The 14327-nt window shown below is 49.0% G+C and overlaps 1 protein-coding gene across 7 annotated transcripts in view; it reads left to right on the forward strand.

Moving 5' to 3' along the window:
- Positions 1–8716: 8716 nt before the first annotated feature.
- The window catches only part of ZNF532 (zinc finger protein 532), a 51842-nt gene continuing 46231 nt past the window's right edge, over positions 8717–14327 (forward strand). Inside the window, exons 1-3 of one of the 7 annotated variants that reach the window (XM_040579364.1) lie at positions 9282–9727; positions 10739–10909; positions 11407–11520. The gene's annotated coding sequence lies outside the window, so the exon portion shown is untranslated. Of the gene's footprint in view, positions 8818–9065; positions 9247–9281; positions 9728–10738; positions 10944–11406; positions 11521–14327 lie in introns of those variants that run through there. The other 6 variants (XM_040579363.1, XM_040579360.1, XM_040579365.1 and 3 more) reach the window with 6 other exon arrangements.

Consider the following 14327-nt stretch of genomic DNA (forward strand, 5'->3'; position numbering starts at 1 on the left):
TTTTATATACTTCATTGCTTGAAGTGAGGTAATCAGTAGTTTAGTAGGATATATACTCAAACTACACAAAGATTTTCTATTCTGAGAAAATTGTGTTAGATACTGTCTTAAAAATTTAAGCATTGCAAAAATACTTTCTCTCCCTGTCCAGTTTGTAGGATTCCAGCCTTGAGGGAAGGTGCATCCACTGTCAGAAGGTGCCCTGTGGAAATGCCACCTATAGCTCCTATTAGGGAGTGCCTAGTGAGGCCATCCCATGGATTCTTAACAGTGAGTGAGCCAGGGAGCATTGTACATGACATGGCACTTAATGGATATTACAGTAAAAAAATCATCTTCCAGCCCTGTGTTTACGTTCAGCTCCATCCTTTTGCTCACAGTGCTGCATAAATGCAGGTGAACACATAGCATTCAAATAGCTGTTGATAGCACCATCTGCAAAAGGCTAACAGCTCATTCACTAAGCAGTGGGAGCCAGCACAGCCACAGCCTAATCAGATATTGTACAAAGAATAATTCAGAAATAATCCTCATATACTTGAATAAATATCAGGAGAAGGAAGGAAAAAAAACCATACATATGGCACGTTACGGGAACAAAACAGACATTTTTCTATGTGTCCTAGGCTGATGAGCTTTGTTGTACTGGATGTTAATCACGCAGGTGGCTAATGCATGAGGAGGAAGCTGACTGAGGGGTTTCTGGCCCAGCATTTGGAAGGTGTTAGTAAGCGGAAGAGACTGTAGTGCTCATGGGAAAATCCATTAGCCTTACATTTTGCAATATGCATGTGGTCCTGTTGTGTAACTTGCTGGTGACACAGGCAGAGGATTGAGTTTGTGAGGCTGGGAAAACCCAGGTTCTGGTCTGGCTTTCTGCATTCTGTCCTGCTGAGGAACTCGTTTATCAGGTGTGTGCGGTTCCTCACACAGCTCCTGCCTGCACGCTCACACACCTTCCACCAGAGTGTTTTACCCTTAACTACTTGTTTTGCTGGCATACATGGTGTGGTACATTCACAATACTGACCAGCCACCAGACAACTGTTCAGTGGGGCTCTGGCTAGTGTAGGTGCTATAAGCAATTTCCTTTGAGGGTATCTTAGTGTGGAACAAAACAAGACTGTGTGAGCTGGCACTGTGCACTTGCAGCCCAGATAGCTAACTGTTGTCTGGGGCTGCATTACCAGTAGTGTGGCCAGCAGATCCAAGGAGGTGATTCTCCTGCTCTGCTCTGGTGAGATGCCCCCTCCCGCCCCTGGAGCACCACGTCCAGCTCTGGGATCCCCAGCACATGAAAGATACGGACCTATTAGAGCGGGTCCAGAGGAGGCCACAGATGATCTGAGGGCTGAAGCACATCTCCAATGAAGACAGGCTGAGGGAGTTAGGATTGTTCAGCCTGGAGAAGAGACAGTTTGTATATGTGCATATTTTGAGCAAAACCATTTTTTCTTACTGATAATATGCTTGGGACCTCACTCTATAGTGCATGTGTAGGTGTGAGAGTGCCCAAGGTGCACGTGCTCTCCCTGTGGCAGGAAAACTGCTCTTCTGGTCTGAGTAAGATCCATGTTCCCTTCAGATCCAAAAGCAGGCTGCATCAGCTGTTTGTGAAAACAGAAGGCCTGACCATCACCAGATCACTCTGGCCAGAAGTCTGTGTCCAGTACTGACGTAACCAGGGGCTGCACCAAACCTCAGCAGCAGATGAGAAGCCAGAGCGCTGCGTAGAAAGTCACACCGTGAAGGCACCAGGGCTGCTGGGGGGGCACTGCCTGGATCTGGAGATCTGGGTGTCCTGTGTTGGGTACCTCTTCAATGAGGAACACCTCGCCTTTATTTTCTGCCCTTCCTCTGTGAGGACTCAGCGTTTTACAGATGCTCAGGTTCTTCTCTTTGCCCTTATTTGGGCAAAAGACCATTCCTGCCATAGAAGTGAGCATAGTGCCCGCAGGATGCCCTGGGAGGAGTGGGGTGGCCACCGTGCCCGGCCCTTATTTGGGCGGGTGCTGCTGCTGGGGCTGGCAATGCAGGCATGGCTGAACCTAGCGCTGCTCCAGGGCATGCATAGGCTCTGAAGAACACCTCTCCTGCTCAGTCGCACCCACTCACACCCCACAAGGCCTCATCCCAGCATGCCTCACCACAGAGAAGGCATGGGTCCCTGGAGGGGCGGCCAGGTTCTTCCCACCAGCTGTGGAGGCGGCCCTCCAGCACGCAGGGCCGCAGCCACGTTGGGCCTTGTCCTGCTCGCGGCTCTCGCTGCACGCATCCCCTGGATGCCGCGGCAATGCTGTGCCTGCAGCCGGCTGGGAAGGGCCCCCAGTAGGGCACAGCAGCTTGGGCTGAGGTGGGGGACACCTGCTAGAATAGCCTGGCCAGCTGGCCTGAGCAAGGTGATCGCAGCCCCTGCCTACACACAGCACATCAGAGGGGATGTGCTCAGAAAATCAGCCATGAGATACTGGTGGTACAGCAAGCTGGGGGCCACTCCCACGGGCTCCAGGCAAGCCCCAGGGTGGGGGCTGTCCCCGTCGCAGGGGCTCTCCCAGGCAGGGTCCTTAGTGCCAGCATGGGTTATGGCATTGCAGCCACCTCTGCTCATCTTTCCAGCTGGTGCTTGGGGCCCAAAAGGCTGTTGAGACACAACACGAAGGGCAGCCACAAAGCCTTTCCACAGCAGAGTGCCTTTGGCTACAGCAAACACACAGGGAGGGCTGCCCTGTGCCTGCAGCTGAGGCAGGGCACCCCACTGCCCACCCTAGCAGGTCAGCTGCGGCTGCCTGTGGCAGGGACAGAGCTGCTGGCACAGTGCTGCCTGGCCACTGCGGCTGCTGCCTGTGCCGAGGCCTGGAGACCAAGGGCTGCGGCTGTCCCAGCTGAGGCAGGAAGAGGCCAGACTGCCCCAGCACCACGGTGTGAAGCTCTGTCCTGCTGCCATTTTCAGAGATGCTGTTCAGAGGAGCTGTGACCTCTGCAGCACAGCATTATGCTAATACCACTCAGTGTATGTGGAAAAGCTGGGGTATTGACTGTATTGCCCACCCTTAAGGAACCATTTTAAGCCCACGATCCTTGCTAACTAACCATGATTTCTTTGGATAATGTAATGGTTAATTTGCTCTGGCTTGTCAACAGCCAGAAAAAAAGAATTGTTAAGCCCTGTCAAATCCTCCTGGCTTTGCGTTGTATCAGAACTCAGCATCTCTTCTACAGATGATTAAAAATCTGAGTCTTTTGCTGTTCAAGACATTACCGTTTTCTGTTTTTTCCAGCATTTAACATCCTGAGAGTTACTACAGGGTCTCACTCTTCATGCTACTTGGGCACTGCAAATATTCACCATGTAGTTAGAGATTCTCTTCTGCAGATGGGTAACAAGAGTTACCAACTTCTGTGTAGCCATCAGCCTTTGTCCAACACATATTTTAAATGTAGGGGAAATTGCCTGTTAGGGAGATGTTCCGTAGCTGTGGGCAGTGTCTGCTGGAGGCACAAGCACAGATTACACAGCAGTTGTGACCTGAATGTTGTCTGCCCCCCGGAGAGTGCCCTAACATTGTATTCTTGCATTCTCCCTGCCCTGAGACTATATCTGTTTATCCTGGGTTTTGTCTGCTTCTTAGGCACTCATCTTTTCCTCTTCTTTGTCTCGTTTCTCTGAAAGACAATCTTCAAAGCCAGCTCTAACAGGGAGAAAAGGCCATGGAAGACAGCTCAACACTGATGAAAAAATCTGTAGTTGGGAATGGGTTTCAACAGATTTCTCACTTTCCAACCATAAATCTAGTTCAGCACCATTTTCAAATGTGTATGCTCTACATGGGCATATATATAGAAATATTTATGGGTTACACTTGCCCCGTGCAGGTTTTAACTATAGTTTGTTGTGGCCTGCACTGAATTTAAACTGTGTGTAAAAACTGGCTTTGTTCTGAGCAAGGTGCTGGTTATTTTGGTTGGTAAGTGCCTGTATCCAGAGCAACAGTGATATAAAACTGGTTGCTAGCTGCTGAGTGTACACCCAGCCTGCAAAGGCAGCAACAGGGACCATTGAAAGAGATACCCACCGAAGGAGGGAAGCATCCCCCACAGACTGGAGCAGCGGGAGGGACTCTCCCCGTGCCATGCCCCTCTCTTTGCTTACCTCTGTGACCGTCCACTCCAAGTCTATGGTGGCCAGTGGCTGCTGGTCCAAAACTAGCTGACAGCTTCTCAATAACTAGGAGGAAATCCTGAACAGTCATGCTTGGCAGTTTTCACAGTGTAAGCAGACCCTAGAAAAGACCAAAAATGGATCCAGGGATTAATCTTCTCCAATGGAAAAACAGCTCTAATTTTTATGTTGCAATATTGGCATTGCCACAAAATTATCCACATGGAGTTGGAGAATTTTCAGATTAAACGTCCTCTTGCTTCCTAAATTAAGCAGCTATTCATACATTTATGCAAGTACATTCTTCATTAACCTCTAATGAGTAGAGTAAAAGCCATTTCACTACCCACCAGATTTAAAACCAACTTGTAAATCATATTTATTAAATAGTAAGACCTCTCTCATCAGACCATAGCTTACACTTCAAGGCTTAGGAGTTAGAATATGTCTGCACGTGTTTTCTTTCTCTGTAGTTTTGCTATCACTGACAAATCCATGCTCTTTTCCTGAGCTAATCCCAGTGGAAAATGCGAACTGCCTTGCTTCTGCAGAATATTCTGGACAAGAATTGCCAAGCAGTGCTTCAAAAGTCTGGCAGAATTGGTACACATTTTAATTTTTTCAGTTTTAAAAGATGAAAGCTAAAAACCAAGTCATCCATCCTCAGTCTGTTTACTTTTGGGTGACCGCCCAGGCTCCGTCTTCCAGGGAGCAGCAAACCTTTCCGTGTAGCACAGGGGTCACTTGTTGGTGACACCACAGACCTCAAGCGCTGCTCAGCAGGAGGGACCAGCTCACACTGCTACTGGCAGGGTCTGGGCTCTCCCCCTCCTTCCTCTCTTTGATGCAGGATGACAAGGGCAGAAGCAAAACACCATCTACCAGAATATCCTTCCAGCCGTGTGTATCGCAGGAGGTAGGAAATGAAGGTTTGGTGATTGCAAAGGAGCAAACCTGAACCCCCCATATCCTGGGAATAACCCAGCCACCGAGTAACAGGGAGGTCTCAGCCGCTACTGCTGCACGAGTGCCCTTCAGCCCAGATGCAGACCAGTGCCACTTCCAAGCAGTGCTGCAGCACAGGCACAAGATGGAGTTTAATGCAGCCCCCCAAAGCTAGCTGGGGATGGTGTGGCAAACTGCAGATTAGATCCAGGCATCCAGAGCAAGAATTAGGTGAATTTTAACTCACCCATCCGCCTGTGGGTCAAGCCTTGGCTATAAATCAGAACTCCAGAGTCTACCAGATGGCCAGGTGCCACAATGCTACAGTGCTTCGATAAACACGTCGCATGACAAACGTAGGTTTTAACATGCTATTGGGCCAGAAGCTATCTGAATAGAAGAAACGTGTAATTTAGAGCCTACAGATGTTGATGCAAGTTTGTGTGCATCTATTATATATTTGTCTGTCTACTAGAATGAGAGACATTTTTCATTCAAAATCTAGATTTTAATTTTTACTTGACCTCAATGGTAGTTAAGATGTATTTTGAGTCTGGTTTAGTTTCTCCTTAGCAAAGTCCTTAATCTTATATCATAAGAGATCCCTTTCTTTTAATAAATCTCATCTTTCTAAAAGCAATCCTAGAGCTTTTAGTCCAAAATATAATATGAGGCTTATTTTAATAACCAGGAAAGGAAATTGATTTTTATTTTTTCCCCAAGAAAATATTTAGAGAATAGTAATAGAAGCATCTGAAAAGGGGAAGTTTAGTTGTAAGCTGTCTTTTTTTAATACTGAATGTAAACGTAGCAGTTAAAGAAAAGTACCATTGCATTCTAAACAGTGATAAAAAGGAAAATACAAGTATTCTGAAACAAGAAATGCAGGCTTCTGCTCTGGTCCTGTGGATAATATGAAACAGGAAATTTTAAGGTGAAAACCTGGAAAAGCAACTGATACAATAGACAGTATTAAGGTTTTGCCAAAAGTTGTAAAGCTATTAGTCTGAAAGAGAAACTTAGGATTGGAAATACGGAATCTGTATCTTACCCTTCTTGCTTAAGCTAAGGATGTTTCACTAGCCAGGAAGAAAATGTTCTGTTATTAAGTTAAAAAACCAACAAACAAAACTGGGAGTTGACATAAAGGGCATCATTTAGTCTGACATAGAAAAACTGAATCTAAATTCACCTTATTTTTTATGGTGTCAATCCACCTGCAAAATCATCTTTGACCTCTGGAAATGCTGGAGTAACATAAAACCACCTGTTGCCTCCCCAGCAGCTAACTGAAACAGCTTTACCTGCAGAGTCTTGAAACGCTCTTGAAATCACTTAAGGACTAAATTCTGAGATCTAAGATGTAAGGTCAACCTGCTAAAAAAATTACCAAACCCTCACAAAGCAAAAGGGACATTGTAGGGACACTTGCATTGCAATTGCCTGTCATTTTGTGTTTGAACTAAAAAGCCATTGGAGAAAAGCTATCAGCCTGGCCCCACTTGTAAATGATACTTAAAATTCTCTTCATTTTAGTTTTTGAAAGTCAAATACTTAGGGTGACAGACTTTTTCTGCCATGGAGATGTCAGGGGCACCTGGCTGGAAGGCAAACAAGTAAATCTGCCTGAAAGGCAGCATGCACAAGGACCTTTATGCCACGTATAAACTGTGAAATCAATTAACATTTCAGATATTAATACCGAAGTAGTAGCGGCAGCTGCCATCTTCTTTATACAATTGTGCAAGCCAACCACAGAAATGCAATGTAAGAAAACAGACTGTAGTTTTCACTTTTTAAGTCAAATTAGTTTACTAGTTAATTGGGAAGAAATAGGGTGTTACAAATATTACAGCCTGATTCTACAAGTCACTTGCAGGATGAGCCCTAGACTTGTGTGAGCTAAATTTCATGGCCCTTCTTAAACATTAAAATTGGTGCAGACCACAAATCCATTTGTTTATATATAAATTACCAAATCAATTTATTACATTCAAATTCCATAAACTTGTCAGACTTGACAGTTGCCACAGTAGGCAGCAGAGCAGTTTGCCGCTCTTCTGGTTAACTGGAAGCACATGGGCCTGGTCCCCAGTGCAGGCCGGGGCACTGGGGCGCAGGGAGCCGGGGTGCAGGGAGCTGACGTGTGAGCATCCGGGGCGCGGGGAGCCGGGATGCGGGGAGCCGGGATGCGGGGAGCTGCGATGCGGGGAGCTGCGATGCGGGGAGCTGGGATGGAGGGAGGTGGGGCACAGGGAGCCGGGATGCGGGGAGCTGGGATGCGGGGAGCTGCGATGCGGGGAGCTACGATGCGGGGAGCTGGGGTGGAGGGAGGTGGGGCACAGGGAGACGGGATGCGGGGAGCTGGGGCACGGGGAGCCAGGGTGCAGGCCTGCCCAGCCCATACCTGCACACGCAGCCGCTAGCAGGGCACACACCCATGGGGGACCGTGTTAACTGCAATGCAGTAGGCCTCTGCCGCCTCACCAACAGGCTTCTAAGCAATGTTAATAAAACATCATTATTTCAACCATAGTATGTAGTTATTGTCTACACGGTCTGTAAAAAACCAAGCTAATAGCATAAACTTGAGGTAGGTGTTACATATTCAAAGCCACTGATGTGAGCCAATAAAGCAATTCACATCCAAAACTCTGAATTCTAGGTATTTTGCCACACACCTGTCAAATATGCTGTCTCACAGCAGAAAGGGAAGAAATTTTGTATTAAAATTTGTGACAATAGCATTAATACCAGGTTGCTTTGCAGCACACAGAAGTCTGTTACCAAATGTAGGTTCTCACAAGAGGCAACAGCCCAAACTGCCAAAGTACCCCCAGGAAGGCCGTAGTCATGCCATGTTCATCATTCCTGGTGAGGTACAAGAGCAGCAGCAGCGGACAAAGTCCTCGGCAGTGATATTTATTTTCTTTTTAGTGCTACACTATGACTCGCACCCCTGAAGCACATGGCGGGGAAGGTGTCGGCCTGCCACGGCCCGTCTGGAGGCCAGACCGACACACCTGTGCCCGCCATAGCGTGAGCGCCCAGAGCTCGCAGCCCGCACAGAGGCCGTGCAGCACGGCCGCCCTGCCGAACCAAGTAGAGCCCCCGAGCCGGCAACGAGCGCTGCCTGCTGCCGCTGCTGACGAAGAGCAGGCGGCCGAGGAGGGCGCGGCGGCTGCGGCGGGCCCCAAGGCGCAGGGCACCCGGGCAGGGCTTTCCCGGGCACCTGCCCCGTCTCTACCCGCAGGGCCGCGGTGAGGACCCGGCGGAGGGATCGGAACCGACCCGGCGCGTTCCCGTTCGGGGCGAGATCCCCCGGCCGCCTGGGCTCGGCGAGCGCAGCCGGCTGAGCGGGGCACCACCTCCCCCGCCCCGGGCTGCGGGAGGCCGCGACCTGCCCGGTCCCGGCCCCGGCCCCTGCCCCTGCCCGCGGAGCTCTCGGCGGCAGCGGCAGCCCTCCCCGCCCCCGGCACACTCCAGGGAACCGTTTCACACGGAATCACACGGGAGCGTCTCCCCCATCTGTGCAAGCCGAGGCACCCCCACCCCCACCTTCTCCTCAGTCCCGGCAGAGCCTCCCTGCCATTATGTTCCACCATCTCTTAGCCAGGCCGCTCCGCGGGCGGCCGAGGCAGCGCGGACCTTAGCCATGCTCGCCTGAGGCCGCCGGCCGGAGCAGCCGCGGCCGGGCCGCGGGGCCGCAGCAGGTGTGTTTGCATGGGGGTGCGGAGTTTGCATGCGGTGGGGGTCGCCTTCCTGCCGGCCCGGCACCCGCCTCGCCTGCGCGCAGGCCCCGCCGCGCCGCGGGCCGGCTGCGGCGGAGCGGCCTGCCGGGCCTGCTCGGCTCGGCGCGGCTCACTCGGCTCGGGCCGCTCCGGGGCTGGGGCGCTGCCCGGGCGGCGGCCGCCGGAGCCCCGGGGCTGGCAGGGCCCGCGGCCCGGCTCTGCGGGAAGCGGGGTGGGTGGGGGGTGTCGCTCGGACGTAGCCGTCCCGCCACCCCCCCACTCCGTTCCCCGCGCCCGGCCGCCCTTCCTGTCGCCGGCGGGGCCGCGGCCTCCCCTTCCCGGGCGCCCCCCGCGCGTAGCGGGGGCCGCTTCTCTCGCCCGCGTCTCGGCGCCTCGGCAGGGCCCTCTCGGGTAGGGCCGAGCCCGGGCCGCGGGGCTGGTGGGCCCGGCGGGGGCGGCGCGGGCGCCGCGCTGAGGGGAGGGGGCCGCGGTCCGTCAGCGAGGTGCCCGCGGCCACGGCGGCCCGCAGAGGCGGGAGCAGCCCACCCGGGCTGAGGGGCTGAGGGAGGGCCGGCCTCAGCTGCCTGTGCGGAGAAGACGTGGCTGAGGCAGCGGAATGGTCCTTTTCCCGAGAATGGGGTGGGGATGAGGGATATGGAGAAAGTGCCAGATCTCAGCTCTCTCCACAGGGGAAGGGGGGTGAAGGGTTGTGCCCGAGACCTCTGCTAACAGTTACAGGTGCAGCCCGGAGAGCAGAGGGGCTGGCTGGTGTAGCCTAGCTGGCAGCTGGCTTGGAGGAAAGCCTTGCAGAAGAGCCATCTCACGGCTGATCCTGGAGAGGATGGGGCTTGGCGCGTAGGCGGAGGTAGTTACTGGTTGTGCCAGTGTGAGGGTGAGTAGCCAAAAAAGAGCGGGGCGAACGATGTCTCGGTTTGGGGTGACTGGGCAGCCACGCAGGAGAAAGGCCCTGGGTGGCAGAGAAGAAGGAGGGGGAGCGGGCTAGGAGCAGAGCTGCCATGGCGCAGGTGGGCGCGGACCCCTGCTCTCGAGGGACTTGGACATTGCCAGGGAGTCGTGACCTTGCTCAGGAATCGCCCCAGAGAGAGGTGTGGGGCCGAGCAAGCGGCTGCAGCCAGCAGCCATCTTTGCAGGGTTGGAGCCGAGCAGGCTGTGCAGAGCATGTCCTGGCCTCCCCCCTCAGCAGCGGGTGTGAGAGGCAGGGGGGGCTGGTCAGGCATGGGTCTGCAGCTTTCTTCTTTTCAGTGCCTCAAGGATAGTTGAGTAGCAAAATTAAAGAGAAAGAAAAAAAACTGGAGCTCAGCAGCCAACTCGGTGCTCCGAGGAGGGGGCAAGGGAACTATTTTGCAGGCATCTCGCTGCTGCGGAAATGGATTTCTTGAGGGGAGGGAAGTGCATGGGTAATCTTTGTGGTAACGCCGTGCAGAGGAGAGAAAATGCCACCCGAGCAGCCCCAGGTGCAGCGAGGCGTGGGGAGGGCGGGTGGGAGAAGCCTCTGCTCAGCCACCCCACGGCCGTGGGCATGAGGGGGCAGATGTGACACTGAGCCGCGGCCACCCTGTACGCTGTGGGGAGCAGCCCTTGGTTAGCAGCCTGTCTCCCAGTGCTGTGGCCGAGCCTGCCTGGTGCTGCAAGAGAGATCCTGTGAGGATTTTTATTGCGGTCTCTTTGTTAGCTACAGACAGGCACGCACACACTCACAGCTTTCAGCCAGGTTGTGGGAGGTAAGTGGGGGAGGAGAGGAAGGGAGCGCGTGGGCGGCACTGGGGAGCAAGGGGGCTGTGTGGGCCGGGCACCAGGGGAGCAGGGGGACAGGGCTGTGGCCGTCCCCGCAACCACAGAAAAAAGAGCCCCAGCGATTTTCAGTGACTTGTTGGCAACTCAGCGAGGGTTGCCATAGCTTTTTATGTAGGGTGACCAGAACCGGCTGGAACTGGTTTGAGGCAGATCAGCTCCTGAACACAATGCAGTCACTGAGCTACTACAGTGGGATAGCTTCCTCCCTTCATGGCAGCCAAAAGCAGAGGAGCTTGCAGAAAGATACCATCCCAAAACAGTATGTGAATGCACACTTTAGACACACAGCACTGGTATGTGGCTAATATAGTCATAAAGGATTCTGTATATAAATGTACATATTTGCAGTAACTGAGATTACTTTGGCTTTTCATGCCTTTTTATGCTTAAGGAATGGGCAAGAGCTGAGATTTATGACCCTTATTAAAATATTTTTGCTTTGCAAGGGTGGGACACTGGCTATGCAGTCTATTTTAAAACTAAACTAAATAAAATTGACTGAATGATTTGTAATTGTAGTTATGCTTGTGACTGAAGAATGCTGCTTTGCATGCTGTTTTATTTACAGGGTACTGTCTTGTGGCTTTCTTCTTTAGGAGATATTAAGGGGGGGGGGGTATGCTGTGCCTTTCTGTAAGGCCAAAAGGAAACAATGTTGTTGTAGAATTGTGCGTAAAAGCATTGCAAAGATGCTGTAAGGCATACTCGTTGCCCCCCCTCCCCCTTTTTTTTTCTTCTCTCTCTCTCTTCTTGTAGGCCTATTGATTGGGGCTGCCTTTAACCCTTTCATATTTGCAGAGGTAATGCATCTGTGGCAGTAACTAAGCATTGGCTAAAAAAAAATATCTTTCAAAGGTCAAGGTTCACAAGGTGAGATGTGTGTTTTGGATATGAATCTTAACAATAGCATGAAGGTACATGCGGGTGAAAAGTAAATCTGCCTCCAGATTGCACACTTTGCACATCAGTAAGGAGACAATTGTTTGTGAGTGTTAGTAAAGGAATGCTATTAATGTCCTCCAGTTTTAATAGGATTAAAGCTATTATTTGTAAAGACTTACTGATATCTTGGCTAAATACAGTATTTTCACTGAAATATACATCCAGGTATACCTTTTTTTTCACAATGTAGTGGTACAGGATAGGCCTCTGAGTGACAATCATAAATCATGGACCACATGGCAGTGAACTGTTCTGTGTTGTATTACAGCATTACACATTCAGAATTTGCTGTCTAATTATTCAAAGGGTGCTTGTTTGGCCATATCTGAGCAAGCCGATACGTACTTCTGAATTAAGGTCGTCAGTGTTAAACATGTACTTAATATAGCCTACACAGGAAAAAAAAAAAACAAACCAAACCACCATACAAAATAAGTAGTATGGATGGTGTTTCTTAAACTGTTGTAACCCAGGGAGAATTTTGCAGCAGTCAAGTGGAAAGATGTATTTTAAAGGTTTGATGGAGCTCCAGTGGGTTATTAGTGGCATGAATTATAATATTGTGCAGTAATGAAATAAGAATAGGAAACCGGATGGGCAGTGCATCAGCTTTTGAGAGATGACTACTTTTAACTCAAAGCAATGGATAATGGATAAGATATTTTTTTCCCCTTCTCATCTAAAAAAGAAATGTGTACTTAGATTTGAGCTGGCATTGGTATCTTTTAGTGAAAGCTGAAGGATTCAGAGAGATGAAGAGGGGGAGAGAGAAGAAAGCAGTAATGAATATAGCAAAGGGAAGAACAAAGGCTGTTAGAGCTTACACATTGGAACACTAAACATTTTGCCCTGGGGATTCTTTTGCTAGAACTGTTACTTCCTATAACAGGACATCAGCAACTCTAGAATCTTAACCAGTATGATTTTTTAAAAAACATCTGACCAAACCTGGCTGTGTTAGCTCGTTTGGTAGTCTCAATCAAGATAAATATGGAGGCAAAACATTGAAAATGACCTGTTGTAGTGTGAAATGAGGGTCTTTTCCTCTGTGCTTAGCAGAATAAAGTAGACAGTCTTAAAAGCCTTGAGAGCTTGTGGACAGTGGGTAAGTTGTATGGTGGCTGATGATGATAGGCAGGGTGCCTGCATCAGAGAGTGACAGTACAAGGGAACCTTCTTATTTCTGACTGCAGTAGATTACATAAGGTATTTAGATATTAATTGTAGAAAAGTGAAAATAGCATGCTAATGTTTAGCCTGAAATTACGGTTTTGTGGGTTTTAATGCAGCTACAATGTGTTGTTTCTCAGATTGATAGGGCAGTAAATAGCTTGCTTGGTGGAGCAAAATGCCTAACTGATCGCTGTGTTGATTTCTGTTCATATCTTTCATGATTTGGCTTCAGAGGTTCTATATTTGACTATAGACATCTGTAGCAAAATTATGCTTGCAAACATGAATTATTATTACACGGATAGGAATATAGGAATAGTATCTATTGCTGCTGATGATGATGATGCATGTTCTTTTCCAAGTGTCAGCTAAAATTCATATGTTATATGAGAGCACCTTTTAGATTTTTTTTCTTTTTCTGCCAGAATAGTGAGCAGATTTAAAATTGTAAGTTCTTGAATTGTCACAAAACTCAATGTATGTGTTCTGTTTGAATTTTTGAACATGAGCTGTACTATGGATTTTTATTTTTAGCAAAGGAGGTGTTGAATTTGCAGGGATTTTTATAGACTGTAAGATAAGAAACCTGACTAGATGCTGGAGTCGGCAGTGTTCTTGATGAGTTTTATTGTTTTAGTCTAATAATATGTATAAATGCTCTTCACCAGGAAATTTTGATTTTGCATGTAGGCCAGCTTTCCAGCAGAAAATGCTGCTTAATGCTGGGGGGTTGGTCCTCTGTATCAGCAATTGTGATCTCATTTTGCATTGAGGCTTGTTTCAGGTATTTGATCTTGAGAGGAAGGGTAATGATTTATCAAGCCTCTTTTGAATGAGTTAACTAACTTTGGTTTTCTTAGAAGTATGAATGTGTGTTAAAATATAATTATGCATACAGATTTCTGGGGATGTATGGTTAAAAAAACCACAAAAACAAAGGCCAAAAAAACCTTGATCCTTATGTTTTAGGGTCTGTTTGTTGCTAGTGTTGCACAGGTGGGCCCTGCCTGACTTCGAGTGCTCTTATCAAGACTGTCTGCAGCTGCTTCACACTGTTTTTGCACAAGAACTGCTATCCACTTTAAAAAAAAAAAGTGCATTAAAGGAAATAGGCAGGAAGCAAGTGCCATTTAGAATGTGATTCAAATTTGCATTAAATTGGGAATCTCAGAATTCTGTTCATTATAGTTGTACATCTGAATTATTCACACATTACTGTTCGAGCCCATTTTACATCCAGAAGTACAAAATTAAGCCATTTTCATAATTCATTTTTAAGTAGAGAGCAGAAAGAATGGTATAGGGATTTACCTGCTCTTCATGAATTTATCTCCATTTTAGGAGAAATTTGGGAAGCTGCTAGGTCCAAAACCTTAATTGGATCTCTTGATAAATATAGGTAGTTTTCATTTGGCCAGCTGTAGATAGTGATGATCTGTTCTGCTCCTTATGGTGTGGGAGAGGAGATAACTTACTCGTGTTGGAAAATCCCAGTTCTTTTTGCCAGCCAAAGGCTGGTAACAGTGAACTTGGAACCAGTTGCACACGGTTCTCTTGAAACT

This window comes from Falco naumanni, chromosome Z (genome assembly GCF_017639655.2).
Source record: "Falco naumanni isolate bFalNau1 chromosome Z, bFalNau1.pat, whole genome shotgun sequence".
NCBI classification, from domain to species: Eukaryota; Metazoa; Chordata; class Aves; order Falconiformes; family Falconidae; genus Falco; species Falco naumanni.